Consider the following 15,306-nt stretch of genomic DNA (forward strand, 5'->3'; position numbering starts at 1 on the left):
TGCATTGAATTTTAAATGAAATAACAGTGTATACAGTACTTTTGCGTTAACGATAGCTTCTGGTCTATGGATGAGCATCCTAACCCCAAAAAACCTTTGGGCGTTTTCATGAGTATCTAGGCTTGTATGAGAAGCCTAGAGGAAACTTTTAAGAACCGAATAAAATTATTGAAGAAGAATTTTGATCATCCTTCAAAAGAACTATGCAGTAAGGTCGTGGAAATATGGTATATATTTTATGACATTTTCCAAAATGTTGAAGATTAGCAAAAAAAAATAACGCCTTTTAAACCGTCGATTGTTGAAAAGACGTTATACTTTTGACTGTGGGGGAGACCTGTACTTAACGCTTTCGGTCTGTAAAACTCGTGAAAATTTGGTTATAATAGATATTGAGTTGATTGTAAATCGAAAGTAACTCTAGAACAAAAGAGGTTATAGCATTAAGCGTTAATTATTTATAGCACAAGTGCAATAGCATTTTTCATAAGCTTGCTATATGAGTGTGATTGAATATTAAACCCATTCCAATTTTCGGAATAGACCCTAAAACTCTTATTAAAGATGCAAATCAGTGTTGTCAGCTAAGTCATACCACATCTGAAAACTTATAAAATTATTGAAAAAACAACTCGAGTATTGAATATGAAAAATAGATTCTTAAGAATGTCGAAATTTTAGTTATTTTAGAAACACTGCATAGAGGTCAGAATCAAAATCCTACGGGCAAAACAGTAAAATTCTACGGTTTAATCATAGGGTCTCATTGTCACGTGACACATCCGACATCGTTTATTGCTTGATAGCCAATGATTAACGTAGGGGTGGGGAATAAGTGCATGCATGGTAAGTGCAAACAAATACTACTTAGGAACAGTTGGGAAATTTTTCCAAGACAGTGGAATTCAATTCAGTGGATATTTATTCAATCCAGTCGATATTATAAGCGCCTGAAAAAAATGCATAATAAGTTACTATCGTAATGTTTATTTAGAGGATTAACTCTTAATGTGAGACAAGTCTATATTCAATCATCTTATTGGTACATGCGCAGTTAGTGAATGCTCTATGTTTACTTAATAATTCAATAATAAGACTTAAAACCAGTGAAAGTTGTGAAACAAATGCCAAATTTCCACCGTGCAGGCGTAGTATTTCAGCCCCCCCCCCAATAAAAAAATATTATTAATCTATTCCAACTTGCTTCGTTTTAGCTTATACTAGAATCTAATTAGCAGAAAAATCACAAAAATTCTATTACGGATAAACCAAAACATGTTGACAATGCTGAAAAAACACATGCTTACCAGGTGTGGAAAAAAAGTCACTATTCTCTTTGGGAAACAAGTTCTTTCTGCTGTTGTAATTGAAAATACCCTTTATAACAATTTTTATGCCGATTTGAGATATAAGGCTCAACCCCTTTTCATAGATTGTTGGCAACAGTACTATTTTTTTAGTAATGACTTTAGTGCAATCAGGCTGTCTGATTGCAATAAGGGAAGGAAACTTAAAATGAAGAAAAATGAAAATAGTGAATGAAAGCAAGCTTAGAATGAACGTAAGTTGCCGTAAGTAAGGGTGGTGATGTCTACTGTGGGCTAATCAACAAAAACTTCAAAAATCCTCAGAAAAACCGGTAATTTAAGGCATTACTTAAAGTTTATTTTAGCTCTTTGGATGCAAGTTTCGAGTAGGGACTATAAGAATGATTGATAAAACCCAGCAGATTAAATACGATTTTACGTTTTATTCTGACACAATCTTCCTATATTAGCTGTCTTACAAAACAAAATTGAGTCTTCGTCAGTATGGATAAATACACTGTCTGTGTCAACTAGAATTTCCCTGTGGACATTGAGATTGGCAAAGCCATTTAGCCTACTTTCAGACGTCACGTTTCTTAGGTATGTCTTGATTCTCCGAAGTGTAAAAGGAGGGCTCTGTTGTGCTGGTCGATACAGGTATAGTAATGAAAATATTAAGTAAGATATGGATGTTCGGAGAGATTCCTTTGCCACAAATATTTAGAAAATTAGTTGCATTGACATGGTGTGCCTTGTTCCGTTAGAGAAATTTTTGTCAAATTTTTCTTTCCGCCATCAAAACATTTAAGGTGCTGTTTTCCAAATCTTCTTCATAAATTTCGATCAACTTCAAAAATGGCCATTAAATTTGGCCAAAGAAAATAAAATCAGGGAATAATAGAATGTTAAACTTTATTTTGCGGTGGGGGGAGGGAAGGTGTCAGCACGCCGTAAATTGAACACCTTACGAATCGTGCATGTTGTTTCAATATCTCTGGTGGGGTGTCCACATTGCTGATGGACGGGTTCTCTTTAGTAACACACGTAGTGAGAGCCAATTCAAGTTTTGTTGCACTTTCTTTTTGTAGCTCTTTAATGTTAACAATGCTTGATATAGCAACAGGGCCCTTGACTGATACCTAGTGCTTTGCTCAATCTTTGACAAAAAATTTTAAGGCCTAATACCGCTCTATCTTGATAGGTCCATAGAACTTGCTATGGTAAGAAGCTCTTATCATCCTTATCTTAGCTAAACAAGACTCGAATCATGCCTCGTCATTTCAACCGAATTTATTTTTTTAAATAACAAGCGATTTGAGAACTTCTGTGGAATCATCCCTTTGAAAAAAAGGTTTTAATCAAATAAGCGGTATCTAATCAAAGAAACTCTGGAAATATCATTAAGTTTGAAATCAGAAATTTAATGAGTTGGAAGTGATTGGAGGCCGACCTGCCCTTTTTTTCTACATCCACAGTTTTAACCTTTGGAGACGTTTGATCAAAATTTTAAAATATCCATTTATTTTAAAAATTGTCGAAGAGTCAATAATCTCTGTTCGTTTTAAGTTTCAATGCTACTTCTTCCTTTCATTTGAAAAAACGTTTTCATGTTTATTTTTCATTGTTTTCTTATAGTAATGCTAGAGAATCCTGCGCCCTTGTCATTGAATGTTTTTTCCCCCATGACAGATTCCTCCAAGGAAAGATCCTCCAACATAGCCCCCTCTCCTCAGCCCCACCCCCAAACAAAATAAAATCCCCCTGAAAACGTCTGTACAGTTCCCAGTAACCATTACTATATGTAAACACTGGTCAAAGTTTGTAACTTGCAGCCCCTCCCCCAGGGATTGTGGGGGAGTAAGTCATCCCCAAAGACATAGTTATTATGGTTTTCGACTATGTTGAACAAAATGGCTATCGCAAAATTTTGATCCGTTGACTTTGGGAAAAAATGAGCGTGGGAGGGGGCCTAGATGCCCTCCAATTTTTTTGGTCACTTAAAAAGGGCACTAGAACTTTTCATTTCCGTTAGAATGAGCCCTCTTGCGACATTTTAGGACCACTTGGTCGATACGATGACCCCTGGGAAAAAAAAGCAAAAAAAAAAAAACAAACAAATAAACACGCACCCGTGATTTGTCTTCTGGTAAAAAATACAAAATTCCACATTTTTGTAGATAGGAGCTCGAAGCTTCTACAGTAGGGTTCTCTGGTACGCTGAATCTGATGGTGTCATTTTCGTTTAGATCCTACGACTTTTGGGGGGTGTTCCCCCTATTTTCCTAAATAAGGCAAATTTTCTCAGGCTCGTAACTTTTGATTGGTAAGACTAAACTTGATGAAACTTATATATTTAAAATCAGCATTAAAATGCGATTCTTTTGATGTAGCTATTGATATGAAAATTCAATTTTTTAGAGTTTTGGTTATTATTGAGCCGGGTCGCTCCTTACTATACAAAATCAACATTTTTGCAGATAGGAGCTTGAAACCTTTACAGTCGGGTTTTCCGATATGCCGAACCTGATGATATGATTTCCATCAAGATTCGTTGACTTTTAGGGGTTGTTTCCTCCTTTTTTAAAAAATATGGCGAATATTCTCAGGCTTGTAACTTTTGATGGGTATGACTAAACTTATTGAACTTCATATATTTGAAATCAGCATAAAAACTTGATTCCTTTGATCCATGCAAAAAATGACCGAGTTAAATTTAAAACAAACAAAAATAACTATAAACAGAAGTTAAGTTACAGCATCCATCCCACTCCCATAAGCTTTTTAAAGTTTATTATATTTTTTTTATTTTATGAAAACAAAATATGTTCTTATAATAATTTTCTTAATTACAGAATCGAAAAAAAATATAGACGTCTTGAATTAAAAGTTCAATTTTTTTCATCTGGCTTTTCCAGCCATCATGATTATTGTAAGTGTTTTTTTTTTTATCGAGATTTTGACAAATTAAAATGTACAGTTGTTTAAGAACATATACTTTTAAAGAAAACTCCAAAGACACAATACATTTTAGAAGATTTACAATTAGGTATGTGAGGGGGACCTGTAAACTTTGGTGAAAGCAGACACTTCCGCGTTAGATGCATAATTAAATTCTCAAGTTCTGTCAAAGGTCCATTTCCTGAAATTCTGAGTATTTGCAGTAATTCCTCTAAGTTGACAGATTAAAATAGGTCAATTACCCCCCCCCCCTAGACGGGCTGTAATTTTTTTTACTGCACTTACGGAAGTCTGCATTAACGCATGTTCTAGCTACTGTAACTAGACTATAAAACCTTTTTACATAACGTTCATTCCGCAGCTTTCCCACTATCAAGCTAGCCTCGAGTATTTTTCGTCACCTCATAGTATAGAAACAGTTCACCCGGTAAATTTTAGCTAGTTCTTGCCTCCCCAGTGTTTCCACTATGGGGATTTCCCCCCTAAAATGAGGATTTTTTAAGTCTTTTAGGGGCGAGTTTTTTTTTTTAGGGATTTGAGGATTTTCTAGGGATTTTTCCTCTCCCATGGACTTTTAGGGAAATTTTTGGGGGTTTTCCTTTAATTTGTTCATCATCATCATCTTCTTGATCAGAGAAGCAGGATAATTCGATTTAGGATCTGTTTCCTAGGAAATTGAACTTGGAATCACAGAGAAGAACTTCTTCAGTTGCTTAAAAAAATTTTACACCACACATATTTTGAGATGTACAGGAGTCCTAAATAACAAACTAGCAATAAAGAACTGTTTGAAACAGTTCCATGCTAATGTGGGCTTCAAACAATAATTTCAGCTTGGACTGTTCTCGATTAATGAAGTCATATGGTTTGTCATTTTTGGGTTGTTTCTTCATAAGATTATTTGGTAGACAGCATATCATTTTTTTACAGGTCAGATAAATAAAATTATAATATATTTTGATAGTTTTATAGGGTACGTAGTTGTTTTTACTGTAGTAAATTTTTTTGACAAGCATTACATGTACGATTCTTTTTCTCCACAGTACTTGTATGATGTTTACGATTTTTGTGTAAAATAAAAAAAAAATTGAACTCGAACTTGTAGCCAGCTTTATAAGTACTGACGTGAATAATAGAGGTAGGCTATAACTATTCGAACACCTCTCTTACAGTTTCATTGCCCTAGTTTTTAACAGACAAACAAACTGACAGCCATTTTTTTTTTAAAACAATGGCACATGTAGGAATAAATGGATTGTGTGTTTTTGGCAAGCCTACGTACCCAGGGGAAAATCATGAACCTTCATACTATAATTGGTAAATTTTTTGTTGTTCATTTTTTTGACTTACAAATAAAGTGAACATACCACTCGATGTCTTTTTTTATGTTTTTTACAAATATAACAATCACTTCTGTCGCAAATTCAAATTTAAGCACAATTTGAGCTCTTGAAACCAAAATATTTCTAGTTTTGGGGTATAAGCAAAGCTTAGAAATATTGGTCTCAGCATTAAACTTCCTGCAGAAGAACTATGTGGAATCAACTAGTGCTTTAGAAATCAATGTGAACAATCGGAAGTTTTAACTTCCCCTTGAAAGCGTTTACTTGGGTCCAAACGGACCAGATTCCCTCTGTACGTCAAGGTCAGATACTGTCGTCCCCCCTGATTCAATCGAAGTAGTTCTCAAAGCTGCACAGGCGTTTCATATCAAATCAGTAGCCCAGATACAGAAAAGGTTCCATTTCGAAGACAACATTTACAAATATGCTGAAATGGTTGCCCCAGTGTCAGCTCAATCACTTCAGCCTGCCTCTCTGCTACCTTTTGTTAGGAAGTATGGGCGGATCCCATGGAACAGAACCAAAACCGAGCAGGAGTGGAGGAGGCAGAGCCTCATCGATATTGAAAACGTCGAAACAATTGATGGCGTGACCTGCTGGTGTTTGGTATTGGTGAAAAAAAAAATGCTACCGGAACAGAATTTGTATTCTAACCTGAAACCGGCAGGATTATTTATTTCCACTGTTCCATTTTCAAATGTCAATGTCGAAAGGTTTTTCAGTGCTGTAAAAGTAGTAAAAACTCACCGTCAGAATAAATTGAAAACATAAACTTTGCGGGGGATTCTAAAAACAAAATATGGAATGAAAAGGGCTCAAGAAAGTGTGGAATGTGAAGATGATTAGTTACTTCACCACAAAAGAACGGTGAAAGCTTCAGCCACCATACAAAAAATGTTGAAGATACATCAGGGGAAGATAAGGTCTGATTACGTTTTACAAGTTACGATTGAACAGTATTAAACATCTTGTACTGTAATCTACATTACAGTATTATATTTTCTTTTCTATTTGCTTATTATTATTTGAAGTATATTTGAAGCTACTTGTATTTAGCTGATGATTAAAAAGCACTTTAAACGGCGTGACAAGACATTCTATTATGGTAGTGATAGCTAGACTTCAATCTAAGAAGCCAAAATATGTTACCTTTCAATGGTACGGGTAAAAGGAGATAGCGAGAAGCGGTTCAGGGAGTAATTAGAAAATGGGAGATTTTTAGGGATTTTTGAACTAAAGATGGGGATTTCTAGCGATTTTTCAGCTCTTTATTAGGGATTTAACAAAATGAGAAAGTGGAAACACTGCGCCTCCCTGTTCGATGTAAACATTGGAAGTGGGTGGGGTTGCGCAACGCAACCGGACCTGAAGTGTCAAAACAAACATTTCGTTCCAGTGTATAATGAAATTTGAATGTTCATGTGTCATGAAGATTTTCGTCGTTTAAGAGATATTGATGTCGGGAAAACGCGGACAAAAGACGCTTGACAGCTTTGTCATTTCAAAGTCTCGCAGAATAGATAGTGTAACTGTAACTGCAAGTAGCTCTTCAATTAGTTCTGTTGGAAGCGGCGAACACGGGTAAATTCCTAACACTTTGCAATCTTCTGTTAACCCCGTTAGCGTTCAGAGTGATCATCCAACAACACCCCCGCCCCCTACCCTGTTTCCGGAAAACGATATTGGGATCCACATCGGTACAATACATGCCATTGACGACCGAATAAAGTGCGAGCTTCTGGAGAGGCCATGAAAACTCCCAATTGGATGCCATATGCCATATGCTGTTCATTTAAAGCAGGGGAAAGACGAAAAAAGGTACTTGAACGATTCTCATTTGCAGAGTTTCCACTGGCTTGTATATGTACTGGCTTGTACCGGAACGGCCTTTTTTTGCAAATACTGCCCTCTTTTTGTAACTGGGGCTAGCGGGGGTTCAAACAGACAGGTTCCCCTACAAAGCTGGTCACAAAGCCTGTCACAAAATTTGCTAAGTTACTGGGAAAAGATGGAGACCTGACAGTAACCGATACTTCCCAGTACCATCATGACGCAGTAGAGGCAGAAAATTCGTTTCTTAGAGCCTACCATTCTCCGCACGAATCTGTAAATAATCGTGTCAACGAACAGCGAATGAAGCAAGTAACAGAAATCTCTAGCATGTACGGTCAACTTCTTGGCTTAACCGTGGCGTCTACCAGGGCAACACTTATTTTGGCAGAGGTGCATGTGTTGAGAAGTAGATGGCTTCGGATTAAGAGAGAAGGAAGTATTTTTCCTAGTTCAGTGGAAGAAACTGCCAAGGAGTGTGACATGCACCTATATCCTTATGTCAGCTCACTACTTGATATTTTTATATCTCTTCCAGCGACCGTGGCATCTACCGAGCGTTGCTTCTCAACTTTACGCAAACTGAAAACCTGGCTCAGAGGACAGATGGGACAAACTAGACTGAGTGGTTTGGCACTCCTTAATGTGCACTGCGACATCGATATCAGCATTGACAGAGTAATCAACAGGTTTGCGAACAGTGAAGCCAGGAAGCTTGAATTTTGCTTGTAAACAGTTGTCAGTTGATCAAGTATAGTTTTTGTAATCATTATTGTAATATATGAAAATCTTAATTTCGTTAAACAAGAGACCGCCAGGGAAACTTAAAACATGAAAAATAAAGTCAACCTTGTGGCCTACAAAAAGGACACTACCCCCACTCTTTTCGGTACGAATCGCCCCCCCCCCTAGAACTAAAGGCTGGATGCGCCCCTGGTTTTACTGAATATAAACCACAAATTTAGAACGTACCTATGCGATTTTCCTGCATCTGCTTTCCGAGAGCCTTTTGTATTAAAAAAATCGTATCAATAGGAACCAAGTGATATATCCTCTATTCACAATGTTGTGTTTTCAAATAAAAACGGTTGATATTGCATTACGCACCAACAATCAGGGATTTTCCTTATTTATTATCCATGAATTGCTTTACGTTGAAAAATTGCAGCAAAGTAAACCGAGGGTATTATCCAACACTTTTTTTCCAAAATTGTAGGGTAGGCCTACTCGAGATCTTCATTTTGCACCTTTTACTTATAGTTTTAGCACCTGAGTTTAATGCAAATTTTTAAAAGTAATTTTATTCCACCTGCGAGTCAATCAAAAAGTACAGTTGACCTTACGCAAAATAACCATGCACAAATTGACTTTTTCCTGAGTGGTATAGTACACTAGACTTGAAATCCAGAGAACAAGAGTTCAAGCCTTAGTGGTGCTGAAGTTGAAACTCAGGTTGTTCCAGAGCAATGTAATGAGCTACGCTATGGAGTGCCTTAGCTAACTGAGGAACAGGAGAAACACCTTACCGCCTTCGAGAATAATTTTCTTCACTGAATTCTTAGCATCAGCTGGAGAGACCGTGTCAGCGACGATGAGATCCGTACCCACACAGGCCTCCAAGACATCGCAACCGTTGTGCGACAACGTAGATGGTGATACCTAGGACACATCCTCCGCATGCCAGGACACAGAATTCCGGAACTACTCATCCACTGGTAACCGGAAGGCACCCGTCACTGAGGAAGACCAAAGAATACACTCCGTAGGACGTACGAACGTGACAGAAGAGCCCTCCAAGCGACTCTCGTTCCAGAGTGTGAAGACATATATACAGCGGCTCACACGAGGGGAGACTGAGGGCTATTCGCTGATCTCTCATGAGGCATTGGAGGAACTAAGGTCGAAGGTCTAAAGTAATCTTCCAAGCGCAAAACTGCCACATATCACTATCAATAAATATATGAAACTCAAAATTACAATAAATAGCCGAGTCAAACTCAAAACGAGCATAAATTAAAACTAATACGGCTGACAAACCAGATGACTTCTCAAGAGCAGAATGTAACTTACGTTTTACGGAAAAAGAAACGACACTGATATACTGATATTTATTCTTTAAAGTTTTGATAATTTTTTATTCATGAAAATAAAAAATCGAACCCATTTAAAACATGTTTCGTTTTCAGTAAAGCGCAAATTATGTTCTGGTCTTGAGGAGGCCTTAGGGTTATCAGCCGTACTTATGTTAATTTTTGCTCTTTTTGAGTTTGACTTGGCTGCTCATTGAAAATTCTGTTCGTTTTTGTTTCATCTATTTATTGATAGCGATTTGTGGTATTTTTACGCTTTGGAGATTATTGGATTTTATTTCCGCTTATTCTTTGCTTAAAAGCGCTCTTTACTTTTCTTTGAAAAACTTGTAATGCGAAAACTGTTTCTAAATAAATCTCTGTCAATTTTTTATTGGCATAGTCTTTTTCATGGCAAAAAGTAATATTTTATGTCTTTTCAGTTTTTTTTTATAAGAAACCATAGTTTGGGTTGCTATTTGTATGTTAGAGAAACATTTTCAACAATTTTCCATCCTAACATAAACAGTTTCTTTTAGTTTAATTTTATAACTCCTGAATTTGACCTAAAAATAAAACAATGTCATTCCCAAAAGATTTTATATCTGTTCTTTGAGAACCTGGATACACTTAAACTTTTTCTATTTATATAAATTATAAGAGTAGAAGTAGTAATAGTATTAGCCCCAAAACTTTTAACTTAATACTCCCAGTCGTTCTCAATGTATTGCTGATGTATCTTCTTAGCAACTGAAAGTAAAATGGCTTTTGATTTAGTTAAAAGCATAATGTGTCAATTGCACGGTTGTGGGGAGTTGGCATACCCAATATCCCTAAAGTCATAGCTGTTGGACCGTTCTACTGTACTGAACAAAACGTCTGTCTCAAAATTTGACTGGATGTGTTTGGAAAATGAATGGGCTTAAAAGACACGCTGCTTGCTCTCCAATCTCTTTTTACTCTTAAAAAGAGCACCAGAACTTTTACTTTTGAATCAAATTAGCTCCTTTAAAATTTTCATTTGTATTTCTAGCCATTATAGAGTGGTGCAGCCTATGATATTGCTTATATGCCCTTTTGAAAACCTGCATGCACGCAGTTTTTCTTCTAATTTAAACTCCTCCTAAACTTTCCTAAAAAGTTTCACCTTTATACCCTTAGGGCCATTAGTTAAAGTAACTGCAATGGTAGCATTAAAGATATACACATAGTGCCTTCTGGATAGTCTAAAATCCCCCAAAACTTATTTTTAAATGTCTAACTTAATAATATAATTTCGTCTTCAGATATTGCAGTGTCAAATTTTTGAAAGTCCACATGCTCATAGTTTGTTTTGATTTAGTTCAACATCCGCCTAAATGTTCCTTAAAAGGTTAACCTTAACGCCCTTAGATTGCACAGCAGCAATAGTAGTAGTAGCATTAGTCGAAGTATGCGCATAGCATCTTTGGTTTCTTCAGCATCCCTTTCAACACACGCTGAGAGTTTCAGCTTAATAAAAATCACGTGTTTTTAAAGCATTTCTGATTCGTCCGCTTGACAACCGGCGTGCGCATAGTGTTTCGATTTAATTCCATTTAGTTACTATGCAACAACAAGAATTTTCACCGTAATATTCTTAGCTTTAATAGCAGTAGAATTAGTTGTAGTAGCCTAAGCTTTAGTGGCATTAGGATAGAAGTAGTAATTATAGTAACGGTAGTAGTAGTATGAGTAGAAGCAGCAGTATTTGGTTGAAAATATTTTGTTTTGGTTAGTTCCACATCCCTCACATCAAGCCCTGTTAGTTTTAACTTCACACATCGAACTGTTCCTAAGATATTGCTGTTACATCCATTAGACAACCTGCATACAGACGACGTTTTGTAAGTCAGTTCAGGTCCTCCCTCAAAACTTATTGAAAATGTCCCCTTCATAGCCCTAGGCATAGTTCTAATAGTAGTCACAGTAATAGTATCGATATACTATTATCGTATAATAGTATCGATATAGTATCGATTAATAGCATTAGCATATTGCCTTTTGACCAGCTGAGCATTCTTCTCATCAAATCCTAGAGGTTTCAACTTAATACAATTAGTCGTTGCTATGATATTGCTGATATGTCCTTTTGATAACCTGTATGTTAACATATTTTCCTCTTAGTGCGCTAAGCCTTACAAGTAGCATCAATAGAAATAGTAGCAGTAGTAAATGCAGCAGTAACAGTAGTATTAGCAAGTGTTCACATATTGTTTTTTGGTGAAATGATATTTTCCTTTAAGCTTTCTCTGAAAGTTACAACTTAATACCGAAATAAATTCTTGAGATACGCTATTTTTTACAATTTAATGGCATATAGCGTCTTTTGATTTAGCTCGAATTTCCCCTCAATATTGTAAATAGATTGGTCTGGTAGTAGGAGTAGTGGTAGTAGTATTGATAGCATACAAATAATATATTTATCATCTCCCATATACTTTCCTAAAATTTTCAAATTAGCATACTCAGTTATTCCAGTGTTTCACCATAAGGCGTTTTGATTTAGTTCAAAATATTCCCTGAAACGCTCATCTGAATGCCCTTCGTCTTCTTGGAAAGTAAAGTTCATACATGCATACCTTCTCAATCAAATATACTCTGGGTAAACAATGAACAAATTGCCTAGCTTACAGCCCTTGCCCTGAGGACTTTGGGCAGGTTGATATCCCAAAAGACATAATTACTGACCTTTCAAAAAGGCTGAACAAAATAGATCTCTTAAAATTTCGATATATTTTGGGGAATGATAGGCTTGGGTGGGTCTGATTGCCCTCCATTCATTTTTGACTATTAAAAAAAAGGGACTAGAACTTCAAACTTCCAATCAAATCGGCTCCATCCGATCCAAAGCTTAGGCCACCACCCGTTCCCAAAAAAAGTTGTTTGCCCCAGGGCATAGCTTTTAACCCTTGCCCAAGCGCTTTGAGAGATTACGTCCACCCTAAAGACATTGCTCTGTGATTTTGGATTATTTGTAACAAAGTGGCTGTCTTACAATTTCAATTGAATGTGTTTTAAGAAAAGAGGATGTCAGGGAGGGGGAAAATTTGCTCTCCATCATGTTTGACTCTTAAAAGGAAAGTACAACTATCCATTTCAAATTAGAAGAGCCTCTTCTAAAGTTCAAACGACCACCCCTTTCATAAAAACCTGACATACCCCTGTGGCATAACTTACGAACCTTAACCCAAGACTCTGACGGGTTTTGTCTACCCACAAAGGACTTATTGTATGATCTTTGGATGACTTTTGATCGGATCTCAAATTTTTATCGGATGCTTTTATGGAAAATAAGATGTAGAGGGGGGGGGGCTGCCCCCGATCACTCTGACTCTTAAAAAGGAACTATAATACCTGATTTCCAGTCAAATGAGCCTTATCTAAAGTTTAAATGATCTTCCTTTCAAAAAAACCTTAAAGGCCCTCGGGGTCATAACTTAATACCCTTGGACTGAGGGCTTGTCATTCTCAAAGACATAATTTCCAGATCTTTCAACTACACTAAACAAAATGGCTATCAAAATTTTGATTATATGTGTTTTGGGAATTTATGGGCGTGGGGGGGGGGGACGGCTTGATTCCTTCCAATCACTTTTTGCTAATGAAAAAGGAGCCAGCCCTTTCAATTTCAAATAGAACGAGTCTTTTTCGAAGTTTCTACGACACGTAAAACTTTCTATCAGATACATTTCGGGAAAATACGAGGTGTCGAGGGGGGGGGGGTATCTATTCTTTGATCACTCTCAATCTTAAAAAGGACACTAGAGCCTCTGATTACCAATCCAATGAGCCCCCTTCCGAAGCTTATACGATCACCCTTTCTACATAAGCCTTATATACCCCAGGGCATAACATGCATCCCTTTCTCTAGGGACTGTGAGAGGGATTGCCATCCTCAAAGACATAATTTCTAGACCTTTCAATTACATTCAACAAAATAGCTATCTCAAAATTTTGATGAAATGCGTTTGGAGAAATTGCGGGAGTGGAAGGAGGTCTAGTTGCCCTCCAAACAATTTCGACTATTAAAGAGGGCAATAATCTTTTCAATTTTTCAGTCGAATGAGCCTTTTCCGAAGTTTCTATGACAACAAATGGCCACCTCAAAATTTCTATCAGATACATTTCAGGAAAATACAAAGTGTAGGAAAGGGTATCCACCCTGCCATCACCCTCAATCTCAAAAAGGCCACTAGGATTTCTGAAAGTCACACTCGGATTCAAAGCTTTGACGCATCTAAGACCAAGCGTTTTTGCCGCTTCCTTTTGCAAGGTTATCGGGGAAATCCCCGAGAATTCGGAGATAGTGGAAGCACTGACGATAAATCAAATCAGTCCAGGTTTTGTCAAACAGTTCGTGGCAAAAAACTACAAGTTTTAATATTGCTCCTTACTTTCAGTTAGCTTTTTTTATTTAATTAAGAAAAAAATCACTCCGTGATAATTTATTACGCCCCTTAGAATTGTGCGACCCTAGGTCAAGTGGGCCTATTGGTAAATCCTGGCCTGGCTGCAGTACAGCCTTACAAAATACCAGTATTGACTTTGAACAATGGGCGTACCAGTGTAGGGCACCTTGAATAGGTTGCAGTATTTATCAGGGTGATTTATTCGGGTGTTTATTATCAGGGTATCATCGGGTGGTATTATCAGGGTGTTTATTCGAGCATTAGCCAAAAAGATTGGCAGTCGGTCGAGTCAACAGTTGCTTTGAAGTCACCACAGAAAATATATTCCAGAATTCACCCTTTGTAGCATTGAAATGTTTGACCTTTAATGTTTAAAGTGTTTCCTGTAATATCCTTCAAGTAGGTTTTAATAAAAATATCTGGAAAGCAGTCATAATTTATATTTTACTGATAGAAACGTAAAATTTTTTTAGGTCCTTTTTTTTCAAAATTAGGATAATGTTCGTTTTTAAGCCAAGCTAAAGGACATGCTGTAGGAAAGAACGTTTCTCAGATTTCAGTGTCTTTGAAGCAGCTTTGATAGCAGCCCCTCAATTTCACAAACCCCATATTTTTTAAATTCCGTGTTTTTAGTTGGAGTTACAAAGTATTTTTCGTCATCAATTTGTGACCAAACATAAATCTGTCTTACTTTTTTCTGAAAACACTTGTACTGGGATTTAGCAATAAAAATAGGAAATTGGCATCGAAGATCCAAATTCCTATTCAAATTAGTTAATAAAAAGTCAAATCCTAGTTTGACAAGTTCCCGCTATATTCTGGCTAATTGCTGGAAATTTAACAAGGATAAGAAAAAAATGAACCTTTAAAAGAATGATCTAATTGTCCTCTAGCACAAGTCTATCCATCGGATCTGTTCGATCACAATCACAGCTGTGGACCAAGCGATAACTTTTAAAATTTTAATTCTCTTGTAAATTATATTGGTTAAAAATGTATCCTTTTTTAAGATGAGAGATGACTGTTTAGAGATCACATAGTGTTTCGTCTGTTTTTCTTTGCGAATTTCTTTGATTTTGAATGAATAGTTATAATTTATATGTTGTTGTTTTGCTGCTGAACAGGGACATTTCAGGTCCCTAAATTGATCAGCATATTATTGATTGCAAGTACAATTTTAGTAGTTTTTTAGATGAAATAAACGCATACCTACCTACCTACCTCTTTCTCCTAAGTTCATAGATAGTGGCCTTTATATTAGTTTTAAAACAAATTAATATTTCCCTATCAATGTTAATAACCGAGCTGAACTAATTTAAGATAAGAGTACTTCGTTTCCATTTTCTGATACCGTTGTTTATCTGGGGTT

The sequence above is a fragment of the Artemia franciscana genome, chromosome 2 (assembly GCF_032884065.1).
Source record: "Artemia franciscana chromosome 2, ASM3288406v1, whole genome shotgun sequence".
Lineage (NCBI taxonomy): Eukaryota > Metazoa > Arthropoda > Branchiopoda > Anostraca > Artemiidae > Artemia > Artemia franciscana.